This window comes from Podarcis filfolensis (genome assembly GCF_964270895.1).
Source record: "Podarcis filfolensis genome assembly, chromosome: 1".
NCBI classification, from domain to species: domain Eukaryota; kingdom Metazoa; phylum Chordata; class Lepidosauria; order Squamata; family Lacertidae; genus Podarcis; species Podarcis filfolensis.
The window spans coordinates 43,497,189-43,515,529 of NC_139604.1; the positions used below are offsets into that span (position 1 = coordinate 43,497,189).

Consider the following 18,341-nt stretch of genomic DNA (forward strand, 5'->3'; position numbering starts at 1 on the left):
ATGGTTGGTGGGTAATAATAATAATAATAATAATAAATTTATTACTTATACCCCACCCATCTGGCCGGGCCTCCCCAGCCACTCTGGGCGGTCCCAACATAAAACACAATAAAACATCAAACATTAAAAACTTCCCTAAACAGGGCTGCCTTCAGATGTTTTCTAAAAGTCAGGTAGTTGTTTATTTCTTTGACATCTGATGGGAGGGTGTTCCACAGGGCTGGTGCCACTACTGAGAAGGCCCTCTGCCTGGTTCCCTGCAACCTCATTTCTCACAGTGATGGAACCGCCAGAAGGCCCTCGGCACCACCCTGCTTTAAATATTGCCTGCTAAAGTTTTAGGTGAGCATGTTGCTTCGTTTCCAATCTGAGCATGTCCCATAGCTTCCTGCTGAAATCCTGTAATTTTTTATACCACAAATATTCCAGACAGGGGTCTCACTTTAGTTGCCCTATAGCACAAAAATATCCCTTGAGTGGCAATAATGCAGTAACACTGGGGAAGCACTGCAGAACAACTAATCGAGCAGAATGGTGTGTGAACGATCCAATATAAATCAATCACTAATGCCCTATTATTACATCAATGATGTGTTGCAGAATACACCAACAGTCTCTAGGGACCCTGAGCCGCCTATTGGCTGTGGAGATTCCATAATGCAGCGCATGAACACCTGTAGGAATGCTGGAATCCAGGGAATCCAGGTGAAGAGTTGGAACAGGTTGGTTGGATAAATATAGGTAGGGAGAGGCGACAAGCAAATTTGGAAATCCCAGCCAACATCTTGCAATGTGGAGGAAGCTTGAAGGAACATAACACTGCAGGTTGCGAGAAAGCGGGAGTAACTGTTCTGCCCTTCTTGGGAAAGATTCCCACTAAATGCCTGCTAAGTGCAGAGAGAGGCATCTCCCTTAGTCCTGCAGAATCAGGCCCTAAGTTTCTGTCATCACAGGAATCTGCTTGTGTATGTCTCTCTGTGTGAGTATGCATTTGTGTTATCTCCTTATCTTGCAACTGAATGTCAACTACCTCCTCCGTCCAAATTATGAAAAATATCACGCAGCGCCCTGACATATTTACAGTAAGTTTGAACTGCTTCCTGCAATAACATAGATTAATGCTATATGAAATCCCCTTTCATATAACTACAGATATAGATCCATACATCCCTAGAGATATTGGAGTGAGCAGTAATTTATGTTATGATATGTTACGTTCCTATCATCATACCGTATCGTAGATCATGATCCAGGCACGAAACCAAACTTCAGGAAAATTTATGATGCAATAACTAAAATGAAGGGTGAAAACTTGCTTATTAAAGTGAAATCTCTGCTCACTAAAAATATATATTTCCCTTTCACATGCAATCACAAAAGAGAACTAATCATTTTGACTGGGAGCTATGGATTTTTTGTGTTTATTTTATTCTCTCATTGTTACATTTAAAAAAAATATTGGACTTGATAAACGTAATGGTTTTGCATTATGTTCCCAATGTACCTCTAAATGCTCACTTGAGCTCCCTGTTATTAATTTAAGTAGAGACGGAAGAACGGTGGAAATGGAGTGAAAAATAGTAGCAGTTAACTACTAGTAGTTGTAGGCAACGCTGCTGAGCGTGAGCCTCCAGGGGTAACCTGTAATGATGATCACATATTTGTTGTCCTTGGCCCTCTGGAAGGTGGAAATAAAGCTTAAATTGTAGTTTCACTAAATGGTGACCTGATTACCTATTTAATTCAGGAAATGCCATTGTGCTATTGTAACAGCTGCAAGTGAGAGCAGCAAGATAACTCAAGTAAAACAAACCACTCTTGATGCTGTGCACCCGCCTATTTTTATCCAAACAACTTCTGGGTTTTTTGTTTGTTTGTTATCTCCTTCTGTTTGGTTGCTTATTCCCTGGAAATGATGCAGAAGGCTCTTTTTGACTGCTGTGATTAGCTTGTTTGAAAGCTTCCTCTCCTTCTCCCCCCCCCTCCCGCCACCGCCGTCGCCACCCAGCTCTTACCCCTCCTCAAAATTCTCCCTGTCATAAATTTTGCATTACTTGGTGCACACAATAATGCGACATAAAATTAAATAAACAATTTAATTAATTTAATTAAAATTAAATATTAAACATAGTGTGTATGAGGATCCCGTGCCTTTGATTTAATTGGGCAGGAGTACCCAAAGCAGTTTGGGTAACAGTGAAAAATAATTAAAAACAACAAGTATGGTTGCCTCTGGGCATGAAGAATAGTCGGGGAGCTTCCTCCTGAGAAAGGTTTACTTAATTAAAACTAAACTAATCTTGCAGAAGAGGAGGGGGGGAAAACTTGATAAGCATTTCATAATACAAATCATAATCCCCAAAAAGTGAAGCGCATATTCCTTCTACATGGCACATGAAGAGAAACTTAAATCGTTTTTGTTCTGCCACAAGGTGCACTTTGGCCACACATCTGAACACTCAACAGACACACTTAGATCGCCTAGATAAATAAGTTTTTGTTTTTTTAAAGGCATAAAAGGCCCATCGTCTATGTACCTCAGCTAAAACGCTCTTTATTGCTTCTTACCATTACAAATATATAACAACATGCAGGAAAGCGCAGTAATCGTAGTCCCTTTCCTTCCTTTAAATCCACAGCTTTTCTGCCAGCTCCAGTCACCTTATTTAAAAACCAAGCCATGACTCATGTTGGCAGGTGGGCCTTTTGGTTACGTTTCCATATGCCAAGAAGAAGGGCTGCGCTGAGCTTTCACAGACATCCCTTAAAACACCTTCCATTCATAATACACCATATTATTTTCCTTCGCAGAAGGATAGGAGCTGATTTACACACGGCATCCTATCAATACATGGTTTTTGCCAAATACTTGCAGTTATACAATCCACAGCAGCGGGGGTGCGGGGGGGGGGAGACGAGGAATCCGAACGCTATGAAGAAGTTGGATATTTCCCAAGGTAGCACACTGTACGAGCCAGACATCAAATAGACCCGCTTAGAATTGCCACACAAACCACTGTCCTCCAATGGGCTTACAAAAACGTTGACAGGTTTTATAGCCTGGTTCAAAAACAAATGCCTTCTTCTAACACGTTTGGCTGCGGCAACGGCCGCAAGAAAATTATCTTAGCAACCTGGTATTAAGTGAATGTATTGAAATACGTCCTAATTAACATTTTAGGTGGATGGTCCCGACATGAGAGAGTCTTTTAAGCTTGTCTTTTAAAGTCACTGTTTTGTCTGGAGGGAGCTTTGTGAAATAGGAATATACAAGTGAAGACCTGTGTCAATTTATGAATGTTTTGGATGTATATACATTCTCGGTGTCAGGGGTGGGAAACCTCAGGCCCCAATGCAGTCCTTCAGGCCCTTTTATTTGACCTTCAGAACACTTCCCAAGCTGCACTTCCTCAATGGCCCTGCTTTGCCTGCTCCTCCTGTCCAAATGGTTTTATTTACTTGAAATCTGACCCCCGACTTCGGATAATGCCTCTTGCTTAGTTGGACGGAGGACAGTGACGCGTATTTGGGTGTGTGTAGAAAACTGGATTACTGTACAAAAATGAAGTTTACCTTAGTTGTTCTGCATCTGACCCTGCCCACCACTAGAATGTGGCTCTCAGAAGGTTGCCCAGAAGGGAAGGTGGCCCTCAGATTGAAAAAAGGTGCACCACTACTACTCTATGGCCCCATTCATGCCACTTTAAACAGCCATAGTTTCCTCCGAAGAATTTTGGAAGTTTCTTAAGGATGCTCCCAGAGCAATTATTATTAATAATAATAATAATTATTATTTATACCCCACCCATCTGGCTGGGTTTCCCCAGCCATACTGGGCAGCTCCCAACAGAATTAAAAGCACCATAAACCATCAAACATTAAAAACTTCCCTAAACAAGGCTACCTTCTAAAAGTCAAATAGTTGTTTATTTCCTTGACATTTGATGGGAGGGCGTTTCACAGGGCGGGCACCACTACTGAAAAGGCCCTCTGCCTGGTTTCCTGTAACCTCACTTCTCACAGGGAGGGAATCACCAGAAAGCCCTCGGAGCTGGACCTCAGTGCTAAACGATGGGGGTGGAGATGCTCCTTCAGGTATACTGGGCCAAGGCCGTTTAAGGCTTTAAAGGTCAGCACCAACACTTTGAATTGTGCTCGGAAACGTACTGGGAGCCAATGTAGGTCTTTCAGGACCAGTGTTATATGGTGTTGGCGGCCACTCCCAGTCACCAGTCTAGCTGCCGCATTCTGGATTGGTTTCAGTTTCCGGGTCACCTTCAAAGGTAGCCCCATGTAGAGCACATTGCAGTAGTATTCTCAAAATGGCTTAACAATCTTTCAAACAATCGTTCAAAAGGAACTCTGAGAATTCCTCAGAGCTCTTGGAGGGGAATGGGGTCTCCTAACTGGGATAACCAGTCTCCTATTACCAACGTACTTCAATCTAATTAATGCACAAAGGGGTCAATACCATAAAGTAAGCTGTCCTGCCAGGCTTAGTGAGGTCACTTCCTGTTACCATGGGAAGAAATAGGTAAGCAAACCTATTGTTAACCTCCCAGTCTACCTGAGAAGTTCAATTAGGGAAGAGGCTTCAGGTTGTTGGTTGCTGGTTGCTCCAGCTCAGACCGCATGGCTCTCATCAGCCACTCTTGACTTCCTATACCAATTATTTAGGAACTTTCATCATTTTGTAACTAAAACAAGTTTTACTGCCTGTGCAACTTTTTCTGAATGCTATATGGAAAAGCACATGAATCTGACCTTTGGAGAGTTTGTAAGTAAATCGTTTTAAACTTACCTAACATGTTGTCTTTTACTATGCTAGGGGAAGAGGAGAACTTTGGAACTCACTTTAAAGGACATATTTTAAATGTCTAACAGCCTATATTTCCATGCTTTACTTGCTGCATATATTGATATTTTAAATCTCTGCTGGGGTTCACTCCCCAAAGAATACTTTCCTCAAACTAGGATCTTGGTATTCAGCAATTTTCCTTTTACACCTATTTTCCTTTTGCACCAACACCAGCACTCTTAAAAACATCACAGCTCCCAGGATTATTGAGGAGAGGGGAGCCATGACTATTCAAAGGGGTATCTTAGTACTTTAAACATATGATGTGAATGTGGCCTATAGCAATTCTCCCTTTATCTTTCCTTAGAGTCCCGCTACTACATTCACACATAAACACACTATAGGCACTCACAGTCGAACAGCTGACCTCAACAGGGTGCTCTAGTCTCTTTCCTGCCATGCTCCTTCCCACCAGCAACACAAAGCCTATCCATTCCTGGGACTTGAGCTCTGACATATAATTAGCATTCTATTGCACCTGAGCCAATGGACTTATCTTATGAACGGCAGCAGAAGCTCTAACAGCCAATAGTCTTTGAGGTCTGAAGGACTGTTCTGCAAGTTGCTGGGGTGTTTCGTTTTTGTCTTGCTTACTTTCTGTTTTCAATTACCGTATTTACTCGAATCCAATGCTCACCTTTTTTGGCCAAATTATGTTGTGAAAATTAAGGTGCACATTGGCACAGTACAATAAAAATAACAAAAATACCTCCTAACCTCAACTCCCTAAGCCATTTCCAGCAACTTTAGGGTTCACAGTGGGGCAAGAACCACTATATATTGGCAGATATGTGCTCTGTGCCCTGCATGTTTACTCAGAACTGTGGTGGACTTTGGGCTTTCAAATTTCAGTGGCACCCTGTGTAACACCAACATTTAGCACCCGCCCCTGCCTCTCACCTTCCATTCTAAGTCATGGTTGCAGTGCCCTCTTGGCTCAGTGCCCAGTGCGGGCAATTCAGTCACACTCCCCCAAATCCACCACTGCTCAGAAGTCCAGCTGAGCTCAGGTAAGTTACTATGTGCACATGAGTCTGCCGTGTTAATTTTATCTCTCGGCGGCCATGATAAGCGCTCTAAATTAACCAATGCTGACTTTGCCTTTCCAGATTGTCAAGCAGGCAATTCTTGTGTCTTATCAAACTATCTCCACGTGTCTCTGTGAACAGCGCCTTTTTGTCCCAGAGTAAAACCAAAACACATGCACGGGGGGGCGGGGAGGGTTCACTTCCAAAATGAAAGCACTGGAAATAGCAAAGGAAGCAGCATAAAATGCGTTGCAGGCCATGGAAGCATTAAAGAGAAGTGAGGCAACGTGCAGTGCAGACAGGCTCTGCCACCCTTTGCACTCTTTGCAGCATTAACCCAAGTACATTTTATAGTCATTACCAACTGTACTAACGAGAAGTTCTGTAAGGGACGGGTGCTCTTACACTGATGTGCAGGCCTGAAGCTTCTACTTCGGCCATTCTTATGGCTGAAAGGGTGACATTCGCATCTCCTACCTTTAATTCCTTGCGACTTCGAGAGAGCCATATGATTTTAAGCTCCCTAAAGAAACTTTGTTTGACGCCCTCCTCAAATAAGCAAAAAAGGTTCTGACTTAAAAGCTTCTTGGCCTTGACCATATTCCCTGCCAATTAGATCCATGAGTTGTGTCAGGTTTCAGAAATGAAATGTTAATCCAGACAAGGCAGAGGAGCTAAGACCATAGCTCAATGAAAAAGCACATGGATTGCATGCAAAAGGTCCCAATTTAAACACCGCCCCCTCGGCCTCCCTTCTCTGGGTATGACTAAGAATTGGAAAGAAATCTGTCTGAAACCTTAGAGAGCAGCTTCCTGTGTTGAGCTAGATGGGCTTATAGTATCAGGCAGTGGCATGTGGTGAATTTTTTCGTAGGGCAACAGTTAGGGCCAGAGGTGCCAGTTTACAAGAGCAACTGGGGGATGCCGCGTGTGTGATGTAGAGACATCCCAACGTCACTGAGCTGAAGTTTCCCAGGCTGAAGCTTCCCAGTATCTGACAGGCTACTGGAGCCCTCCAGCCTCCTTCCCCAAGCTGGGCAGGCTTTGGGAAGATGGCGGGAGGGCTCTTGGACCCTGCAGAGCATTGCACCACCTTCTAATTTACAGTTAGGCAACTAGCATAGTTTCCCCCCCCCCACAGCCCACAGACCACACATCTCTGATATCAGGTCCCATCAGCCTATTTTAGATGAGGTTGTGCTCCACATGAAGTAACAGGTTGGCAACTTGGGGGTGCTGGAGAAATCAGGCATTAACTGTGCTCATTCCCTAGTCCAGATAGGATTCCTGCAACAACACAGAGATGTGCAACTGCTGTTCATACCATCTTTCATGACTTAAAGAATCTCAGTTATTTACAAGAGTCTTCAGATTGCCCAAGGTGTACTAAGGGACTGTGCCTAGTAGTATTCTGTTCCATTATAAAATAATATTATGTCTGGGTAGGCTTCCCTGAATACAGAAGTTCTTAGTAAAAATGTTTCTACACACACGGGGGGGGGGGGGCGGAGGGTTGCATACATACACACACCAGTGGTGAACTATGCCAGGAAGAAGAAAAACGTGATTGTCAGAAAGATTTCCAAAGTACAAAATAGATGTTAAACTCAGCAAGCAGAACAAAACAAAAATACTAGTAATGTTAGTAATGCTACACCCACAAAACATCACAAATCTGTTGCACACCTACAAAGCTATCATAAACTTCCTGATCCAGCATGCACAAGAAACACAAGAGCATGATTCTGATCCTTTAGAACAGGGGTAAGATGTTCTTAGATGACAGCTTCAATCGTCCCTGATGAATGACCCTGCTGGCTGGGACTGATGAGATCTGGATTCCCATAGCATTTGGAGGGCCACAAGTTTTCAGAGTTGGTGGGGGAAATGTCACAGAATTTAGTAAAAACAAGATCAGAAGATGGTTGTTGTCGTTGTTATTGTTGTTGCTGCTGTTGTTAGCACAACAACTCTTCGGCCAGACCAAAAGCAGTGCAAATGCCAAGGTACGTCCAGAAAGGCATGTTTAGAAGTTTGGTTTGTGACACATGGTGAAGAGCTCAAAGCAATTCTTCAATCTAAACACCGTGGGCTGGATCTGATGATCTGTTGCAGAGTCATATCTTCATAACAGCCAAAAGTGGAGCTAAAATTTGAGTGAGGCGTGCCACCCCCAATTAGTGATTCAACTCATTGATGCTAATAAGATAACTCTCCCGAGTAAGTGATGCCAGGTCTGGACAGGCCCTTTCAGAGTTGTCATTCAAAGATTCTCATGATTGCAGTTGCTTGAGCGTGAAGAACAAAGGTTTCTAGTTACAGAACCAATGCCATATACCCCTTTGATTTTGCAGAAATATTTGCTGCAAACCCAACATTCAAATTCTTCTAGCATGGCCTGGCATCATTCGAAGATGCCTATCGTGTAACAGTAGTAACGTAAAACAAATGTCTAGATATTAGATAGGTCTGTTTGGGATAAGCATTCACTAGGTTTCCAGGTTGCTGGGGGTTTTATAATTACAGTTTATTGCAGGACACCAACACGCAGATAGCAATAAATGTGTTGCCTGAAGATGATGTTCTTTGATACATTGGAGGGTTCATAATCCTTTGTAATATACTCTAGCTTGAATCCTTGCTTTCTGTGTGTAAAATATTTCCAGAAAATTCTGGGTGTGCTCCAACCGAAGCAAGGCACTTTTGAGTTTCGCTGTTTTGAATGGGAAGGATGTAAACATATGCTCATGTTATTTTATTTGTTAAATTTCTATACCACCCTTCATCCGAGGATCACAGTGGAACTTCACAATGGAGCTTAATTATGGCTGCATCATGCCATCCATAAGCTGTAGAAAATGAACTTCCAGCATTACTAATGACCCTGCTTGCTACAGATTTTCTGTGTATCATTCGAGGCAAATCATGGTCCCCCACAAGAGGCTTAGTTGGGGATAGCAATCAGCACTGGGTGGGAGCTGCCATTTTTGTTTCCTACAATCCCCATACATTGCATTGTTCTAGAGCATTGAATGAAATTAAAAGGGTGGCTCCCAGACCCCCAAGGACATTCCCCATGATATCTCCAAGGAACACTGCATTGGGGAACATTGGGGAAAATTAAACAGCAGCCTCCCAGGGCAGGATTCAGTGTAGGACACTGTAGCCCTCAAAAGATTATGTGTAAGGACACTGGACCTCTTTGTGATCATGGCTAAACATAAGTGAATTTCAGATATTCAAGACGGCTTTGTATTAGAGCTTGGACCTGTTGCTTCAGTGGTGAAGTAACTCAAGAGTGAGAGTTTATACAGGAGCTGGCTGTTAGGCAGATCCTGATTCTGGCAGGTGCTTGCATGCATTTCCCCTTCCTCCTAAGTAGCCTCATAGGCAGTTGACCAGCCACTTTGCCAGCAACTCTGAGGCTCTTGCATGGCTCATCATCTCTGTTGCTCCTGTGGTCCTGAGAGTTTTGTCCTATTAAGGACTGGTGGCTGTATGTTTCTCTACCTACAAGTTTAAATGTCATGACTTCCTGCAAAGAATCTTCTTATTATTTCAGCAAGGGTATTGAGAATTCTTACAGCACAGCATGAACATAATAAAAATTAAACTAAAAACAGCAACTGCAGAAGCCAACACTGCAACAAATAGACTCTCACATCTCTAGATCCTAAAAGTAGCAAGCAAATGGTATAAACAACAAGGCAATATGAAAGCTTGTGCAAATAAGAATATTTTCACTTCATATGTCAAACCACAAGACATGTCAAACCAAAAGACCACAAGGACCAGGCATGCAGATCTGGAGAGGACACACAACAGGTGATGTGCCACCCATAGAAAAAGCCAGTTCTCCAGTCCCCACCAGCCTGACCCAGAGATGGACCTTCCCAGATGACTTCAAAGCATGGGCATCATACAAGAGTAAGTGGTCCTTGATTTCAATCCTGATTTCAAATCATATAAGGCTTATCCACATGTTACACTGAAAACAGGTAGAAGTTGTCTCTACACAAGTACTAGTGTGGAAGGGTTACAGCTTAGTGCTAGAGCATCTGCTTTGCATGGTTCCAGGTTCCAGCTTCAATCCCTGGCATCTCCAGGTAGGGCTTGGATATAGCCCTGCCTGCAATCCTGGAGAGCCACTTCCAGTTAGTGTAGACAGTACTGGGCTAGACAAACCAATGGTCTGACTCAGTAGGGCAGCTCCTTATGTTCTTAGGTGTTTGTGAGAAACAGTGTATATTTGTTGATATGTGCAGCTCAGTAATTCGTGTGCACAGATACACAGACTGTACATTTGTCAAACATAACATGTGAACACCCCTGTAGTAGTGGTGGTGGTGTTTCGGTTAATACCAACATTTTTAATTGTGCCCATAAATACTTGGGAAGCCAGCAAAGCTGTTTCAAAACTAGCAGGATGTGTCTGCATTTTGAACTAATTGCAGTTGCCAAGAGATCCTCAAATACAGTCCCACTGGCAGCATTCCTAGTGAAGGCTGGGTGTTACTGGAGCATGGATAACCATGACTCAGCTACCTTCTGTCCAGGTGGGGTTGCTCTTGCCGCACCACCTAGGCCGGTGAAAGTGCTTTGTGTCACTAATGCTGTTTGAGCATCCAAAGCACTCCCAGTCTGTCTATCTGATCTTTAAGAGCAATGCTATCCAGAAAATATTGAAAATCCCACATGTAAGGGCATCTTGATGGAAAACCTTTTTTAACGGAGAACCAGCGTGTGTTTGTGTTTTAAAGATGCAGTCTACACTCACCTGCTTACAGACACTACTGCTTTCAAGGAAACATAAGCAGGTCAAACAGACCATCTACTAACAGCAGCCTCATCTTGTCTTGATGTTGAGCCAGCTGTCATCCATATGCTGATGACATTTTACTCCACTCAGAGGGTGGAGTAATGACATTATCTCATTCAAAGGGTTCATGGAGATTGAGGACAGAATGGAGGACAGGATAGATCTCTAGAAAACATCATAGCACAGATTCCATGGTACAGAGGGCAGGACTAAAAAGACATGGGCATATTCTTATAGGTACACGGTCGGTTGGTTGGTTGGTTGGTTGGTTGATTGGTTGCTTGATTGTTTATTCCTATTGCTTAAGAGGAAATCAAGAGGGTTCGAGATTATGGGGACATGGAATCTTGAGACTAACAGTATAATATAGCTAAAAGCAGATGGGAACTTGCTGCAGAAGCAAAGCAAGACTCCTAGTGCATGCTTGGGCAAGAGTTTTAAATAAAGCCTTGATGAACACAAGGATTTGGGTAATGGCAGCATGGCAACTGTCTTGAAGATGAATCTAGGGGTGGGACATGGTGTACTGCATTAGGAGCCTTTTGCTCATGAGGATAGAACAGCAAGACAAGGAACTGGGTTATCACTGAGGAGCAGACAAAGATCTGGGAAGTCAACTAGAAAGGACACCGCAAGTTGGGTAGAGATAGGGAAAGGGGCTAAAAGGCTGTGGTCAGATAGAAATAAGTGGCAGAGATATGGGTACGTTCTGGAATGAAGGAACCAAATGAGTAAGTATGAAGCAAGAAGGACCTGGTGTTAGACACATGAGAACCTATGCATGTGTTGCTCATTTTCTGTTATTTCTTGTTTACTCTTCATTTTGTTATAGTTAAATTACGTTACAATAAATATTTAAAAACATTTGAAATTGTCTGATCTATCACTGTTTGGTTCCAGAGGTGAGGAGACCCCTGTGAATTCCAGGTTTGCATCTTCAAGCAGAGTTATAGGAGCCTTACTGGCAAGTGTTAAGTGTCACATCATAAAACTTCTCATAAAATGAAATTCCACAGCAACAGCTTCTGGAACTGCCTGTCAAATAGGAATGGAAACATCTGGACATGGTACCACTTAGTCCCTACCTGACTAACTGATCCCGAAGGTTGCTTGATGGTGTCAAGGGCTGCTGAGACATCTAAAACAATCAGCATGGCCACATTCTGCCCCCACCCCATCCTTCTTCTAGCAAGGGTCAATATAACCCTGAGGACAACCAAGGCAGTTTTGGTGGCAAGCCTGGATCGAAAGCCACAGTTGAAAGTGATCAAGGTAACCTGTATTATTCAGGAGTGCCTGGAGATGCAGGACCACCAACCCACTCAGGAGAAAGAGATATTAGCAACTGTTTGGGTAGCTTATCCTCCAATTCCAGGCTCAGCTTCCTCAGGAGTGGCTTCATGATCACCTCCTACAAGGCAGACAGGCCCTCTCTCTGTCTCTCTCCTAATGAAGCATTTACAGTCTCTTGGAACCAACCAGTCATCACACTCCTATCAGATGTTCTAAGCTGTTGCAGGCAAGGATTGGGTAAAACAGTGCCAAGTCATACTCCTCAGAGCACCCTGTCCACATCCTCGAGTCACAATAACTGACTCATCCATGAGAAAATGACTGTGCAACTACCTAGGTGCCATGATAGATATGAGTGGTTTTGTTCTCAAAGTTACTTACTTATTTTAAATATTTATACACCGCACACTCCACTAGAAAATTTAGCAGGGTGGTATACAGCACAAAAACACAACATTACCATAACATCAGTATAAAAAAATATCAAAAACCTATTTTTAAAAACTGGGATATTTTTTAAAAATGCACTTTAAAACAATGACTCTTTCTGAATTCCTATTGGCAAGAAGTTCCACAGGGCAGATCCTGATGCACTAAAGGCTCAGTCCCTAATAAAGGCTGGCTGTATCTCAGGAGCAAAAGCGTCCCATTGGAAGATCTTGGGGATGGAGGTGGAGCAAAGGGAATCAGGTAGTTCTTAAGATATTTTGGACTCAGTTTGTTTAGGGCCCTTGTGAATTTATACAAGAACCTTAAATGGGACCCAACAGCAGATTAGCAACCTTTACAAATGGGTCAAAGACATTCCCTAGTTCCCAGGTAGGCAGCATAATGTCCCCCAGTTGTTGGACTACTCACAATCACCTCTGGCCACTGGCCATGTTGGCTGGGGCTGGTGGGAATTGTTGTGCAGCAATATCTGGAGAGCACAACAGTGACTGCTCCTGCCCTGCCCTTTGGTTATAGAGCTATATTACCCAGGGTTCCCTGGTAAGAGAGAATGACTGTTCAACCAACTGGTAGAGTGGGTACGCCCAAGTATCCAGTGATATGCATGATGCTATAAGTCTACAAAAATATGTAGATGTGTTGTTTTTGTAGCAATGCAAGAGAGTAGCTGTGATTTCAGCTTTGGTGGGAACATGAGTAGAGCAAAGAGGACTAATACCAATGGGACTGTACAAAAGACCTAAGTCCATTTGGGAGCTTGTCTTGGATGTCTTTCCTCAGCCAATACTAGTCTTGTTTAGATGCTTGGTTTGGCTTGAACCAGAGTGTCTATAGACCTCTGTCTATTTCCTTTCCCCAGCCCCCCACAATAATAGCCCCAGGGCAATTTCACATACTAGGTAACTATAGATCTGGAGGTCCACCACATGTCTTCTCATAACAGAACCTTAGTCAATCACAGCTTTTTTAAAAGACTTTGTCACCCTCTCTATCCATGTGTTCAGATGTACACCAAAAAAGTATTTGACTACACCTACCAAAAATGTAATGCATGAATGGCATGTTGGAGATTATGTTGGGCAGGATTTTGGAAATGACTTTGGTCCTCAGCAAGAAGAGGTTGGAGAGGAAGAAGAAGAAAAAGCCCACCTCGTTTCCCAGTGTCTGGTTGCACCAAAGCCGCATTATTTGGGAAGTGATAAAAGGGTGAGGAATTGTGGTGTCTTTAAGCAGTTAAACATTGCCAATAAAGATCTTGCAAGCTACACAGTTTATGTTAACATTAATCATGTTTAACAAGGTACTTATCAGAGCCAAGAAAGCATAGAACAAAAATTGTTTCAGGCTTTTCCTTCACCTTATTGTAATGAAGAACTGCCAAATGTTTATGATTGATTTACTGGAGGGGGCTTAAAAGATGCCTTGTTCTTTTGAAGAGGTGGCTCTCTCATACTCTTAAGTGACATCCTCCATTCTTCCATTTTTCATTACATTTTTTTTAATCACCACTTCAAAATAATAAGAAAGCACTTGGGACAGGCCTGTTGTTTTTCTTTTTTTCCTTCTTTTTTTTTTTAATGAAACACTTAATTTCTTTCCCACACCAAAGTTCCTTCCAGGGCCTGCCTGGGTGGGCCAAAGAAGCATTTAATGATGGAAGCAGTGAAGATAGGCCAACATGGCTGACAAACACATTCTCATTCTGCATCCCAAGGCATCTCCAGAGAAATAGCAGCAGCTTAATTGCATGTGCACTTACACCCTGGATGATGCTGAAGGAGTCATGGTCCTTCTCTGTTAATTTCTTCCTGCCCAAAATGTTCTATTTAGCTTTGCCTGGTCTGAATCCTCAGCTTCATGTGAAGTTCGTGTTCTTCCTCCCTCTGATGAATGCTAATTACAGGCTTACATTAAAAGTTTAAATTAATGCTAATGACAACCATCTTCTTAATACCTTTTTGAGTGGGTGAAGGGGGACCGAGATGCAAATTGGCAATGGGATTTAAAGGCACTCGGATCTTGAAGACGAGCAAGCAGACTCGCTTTGTCAGCTGACTTGAGAATGGAGACCTCCACTGAGGTTAACAGGGGCAAGAAGGAAGAGGACAGCACTTCATAGACTGTATCCATGAGCTTACAGTCCAAAGATACACTCCTGTGCACACCTATCTTGCTTCTTAATTGCACTCACTTTGGAATAAATGCATGTAGGCTTGCACTGCAAAGGTATGGATGGTAACCTTTCAACTCAGTGTCCAATCAAGTATGTCCAGAGTCAGTGCCAGCCCTACCATGTGGCAGAGTGAGGCAACCTTATCTCAGGCAGCTCAGGTGCTCATGGGCTGTTTTTCCTGAGCATCCTGCTCTGTTGCCACACAGCCTGTCCTGGACTTCCTGAATCTACCTGCTGCTTCAGGTGTGGTTAAGTCTGTTGTCCCAACACTGGTACTGAAGCAAGATGCAGCTGCCAGTCCAGTCAGCTTTTGCACATGGAATGAGAAGGGGACTGCTCTCTGGTCCTTCTCCTCAGTCAACAAAATATCTTTGGTTGACCCCACTCAAAGTACATGGAAGTTAGCCCTATCACCTCCTTTGATGGAACTGTATGAATTGAAAATCCATGTGCTTTGGCTTAATTGGACTTTGGATCAGACATCTGTCTGCCAACAGGAGGCTGACATGGTTTCTTAAAAGACAAAAGATTTTTGGAGAAGTATGCCCATCTCCAAAGGGGACCCTTTGCAGGTGCATCTGTTCTGGCTGATATTTACTTTTGAATACAAAACACTCGGGCCTTTAAAATGTTTATGGCCCCAGAAGGGTTGGGCATTCCCACAACATGTGTAGGTATGTGCCTGTGGGAGTGCAGCCTCTCCAACATTTTGGTGAGGTTCCTGGGTGTATCAGTACCAGTTTCCGTGGTGTTAAGTACCACATGTAGGTGAGTTTCAGGGTGAGTTCTTTTCTTTTAGCTGAGATCAATTTAAAGGGAGGTTTAAACCACATTCTAGTCCATTGGGTGGGGTTAAATTCATAGCCTGTCATGCTCCCATTGTTTTTTGATTGCATCAAGGGGGTTTGTGGGATTATGGAGCAGTATTTTGTATATTGTGGATACCATCCCTTCGCCATGTCCCCCTGCTGTCAGGAGAAGGTTTTTAAAGGTGGTTAGGGACCTAAAAATATGCAAAATAACTAAACAGGTATTAGAACTCACCCCAGAACTACTACTGAACATCTTCCAAGATCATAATGACCACTCACATTATACAGAGCTTATAACTGTCAACAGCCAGAAGCCTCATAGCCAGACACTGGAGAGACCTGCCGGGGTGCACATGGACCAGTGGTACCAAATTGTTGGGAAACAGCCTTACTAGAAAAGCTAAGCAATAAACTGAAACTGACACTAGGACAAATAGAAGAGGACATCTGCACCCCAGTATGCCTCCCTTTATCACATATCACAGCCCAACAAGACCAGAGCAGGAACCTGCCAACAGCATAGCAATCAATCTGGCTTACTTGACCCAGCAAGTCCTACCCCCACAAAGGCAAACAAGCCCCATTGCAGACAACCAACCATACCCTGGTCCCCAACCTCTCTCACTACCAAGGAAACGTAACAAGCGAATAGAAAGAGAACGTATCTAGTTGACGCTGACAAGAAACCCCACGTGTACACTGCAAAAATATAAATTTCACCACCTCCCCCCCTTCTTCCTGACCTTATACTGTACTCAGCACTAATGTCTCATAACAAATATAGTTGATCTGTAGAAAAGACTGTGCAACTTGAAAAAAGAGACAAGGCATGTACTTTTGTAAACCAAGAAAATCTTTAATAATAATAATAATAATAATAATAATAATAATAATAATGATAATAATGATAATAATAATATGGCCCCCTTTTGTTTTGTTTTTAAATGAGCATCCATTGATGTTTGAATGCCCCTCTGTCACATCTCCAAATGGCACAGCCTTAGCGGGCGATTCCAAACCAGAGAGACACCCAACCACCCTCGGGAATCTTGGGAAGTTTGCCGTCCCGGGGGTGTCACCACTCCGGTGGTGGTATTTGTGGGTTTTGCAGCGCTCCTGGGTTTGAACTTCCAGATCCTTATCTCCTGAAATGGTTTCTGTTAACGTGCTTGCGATTTCACAACCTTGCCCCGTGTCTATACAGCCACTCAACTTCTCCCGATCCAGCTGAGCCTCCCTCCGCCTTCGGGAAGGCGTTCCCCGTAAAAAAATAAAAGCAAAAAAATACCGACAGCTATCAAAACGTTTTAATAGACGATTTGAAGATTTCGAGAATACATCTATCTATCTATCAAAACGTCCAAGAAAATATGAGATTTGATCTTCCGAAATTTGTGCCTTCAGCTGGTTTTTATTGTCTTGGTTTTGATAATAATAAGAGAACACGCACACACAGAGGACGCCTTTAATTTTCCTAAGGCTCGCCTTCTGTTCATTGTGGGAGACAAGTAATCAATGTTTTGTTTAGCAGCGTTCAGCAAAAGGGCGCAAATGCGAGTGTCTCGCTTCAAAACGAGGATATTTTCGATCATCTGGAGCTTGAAGCAAACTAGGCCTTGTGACTTTCGGGGATAGTTTCTCTCTTCACTACACACACACACATGTACAGTGGAGTCCCCCCCCCTTCCTTTTAACGTCATGAAATGAAAGCACTTGCTCTGTGATCTTGTGCGTGTTTACTCAGAAGTAAAGACTGTATACTTCAGCAGAGTTTTCTCTCTAGTTAATAAACGTGGCCTTGTGGGCCTAAATTACCGGCCACACTTTTCGCTCAAAATCATTCTCTATCTAAAAATAAAAATAAAAATTTCTCCCTCTGTCTATCCCTTCTCGCTCCCCGCGTTAAATTATTTGCTCAAATTATCTGAACTTTACACCGCTACCTTACAGCGCGATTTCCATCCTCCTTCCTAATAAAGTATACTGCAATAGTGCGGTTCTGATAGGAGCATCATGCAAATCCATCCCGGAAAAATAAAGGGAGAAGGCAGACTGGCCCATCGCTGCGCAGAGATTTATTGGGGGGGGGGCCGTTGAACTGGATGGGGGTTACTCTCGCATCGGATTGCAGCCTTCACATTGCGAAGAGCTGTCGCTTGGACCCGCTCATTCTAAAATTACACACACAGGCGCGCGCGCGCACCCACCCACCCATAGTTGCAGGAAAGTCAAGCTGGTCGTTAGCCTGTGTTCTCGAGACTCAAATCAAGTACTCGATGAACGTCCCCTCCCTGCTCCCCCAAATCGCCAAAACATCTTTTAAAGTATTTCAAAGTAGTGCATTGGTACTGGATGGGCCGGATAAAAAGTATACTTCTGTCTATTACACACACACACTCTCACACACACTTATATATAATATTTTAAGAAACTACTGGAGCATTTTTTACTTTTCTGGTAGCACCTCAAGCGACATTAAAACAAAAAACAACCATCCTCGCCACTAGCGATCGCCCCATCTTTTAATGCTGAAAGCCACCTTTCCCAAAACGATCCAAGTGGCTCTTTTGTATTCCTGGCCCTGCGTCGCTTCCAGCCATCAAAACTTTCATTATGTAAATAATACACGCTCCTTCGAAGGCAGATGGGGAATCGCGCGCTCCTTTTACATGGAAGATTTGCTCACCTGGTCATCATCGGATCTCGGAGCAAATGGCATTGAGTTCCAGCAACGTCTGAGCTCCCCGGCTTACTCAACCGGGGAAAGGCTTCATTAGCAGGTTTGCGTTCACTCTTTTGAAGCCTTTTGATTTAGGACCCAATGTACTGCTCCCCGCCCCGCTCCTGACAATTCCAAGAATAAGGGGGGGTTGTGTTTAAATGTTTTGCTTTAGTTTAACAATTTAGC

General features: G+C 43.3%; 1 long non-coding RNA gene across 1 annotated transcript; it reads left to right on the forward strand.

Annotated features, from left to right (window-relative positions):
• The first annotated feature begins 4,553 nt into the window (after window positions 1-4,553).
• On the forward strand, window positions 4,554-13,713 carry LOC310764071. The gene is made up of 3 exons (XR_014549004.1): window positions 4,554-4,777; window positions 9,676-9,813; window positions 13,453-13,713. It is a non-coding gene; the product is annotated as an uncharacterized lncRNA (long non-coding RNA).
• The last annotated feature ends 4,628 nt before the right edge of the window (window positions 13,714-18,341 follow it).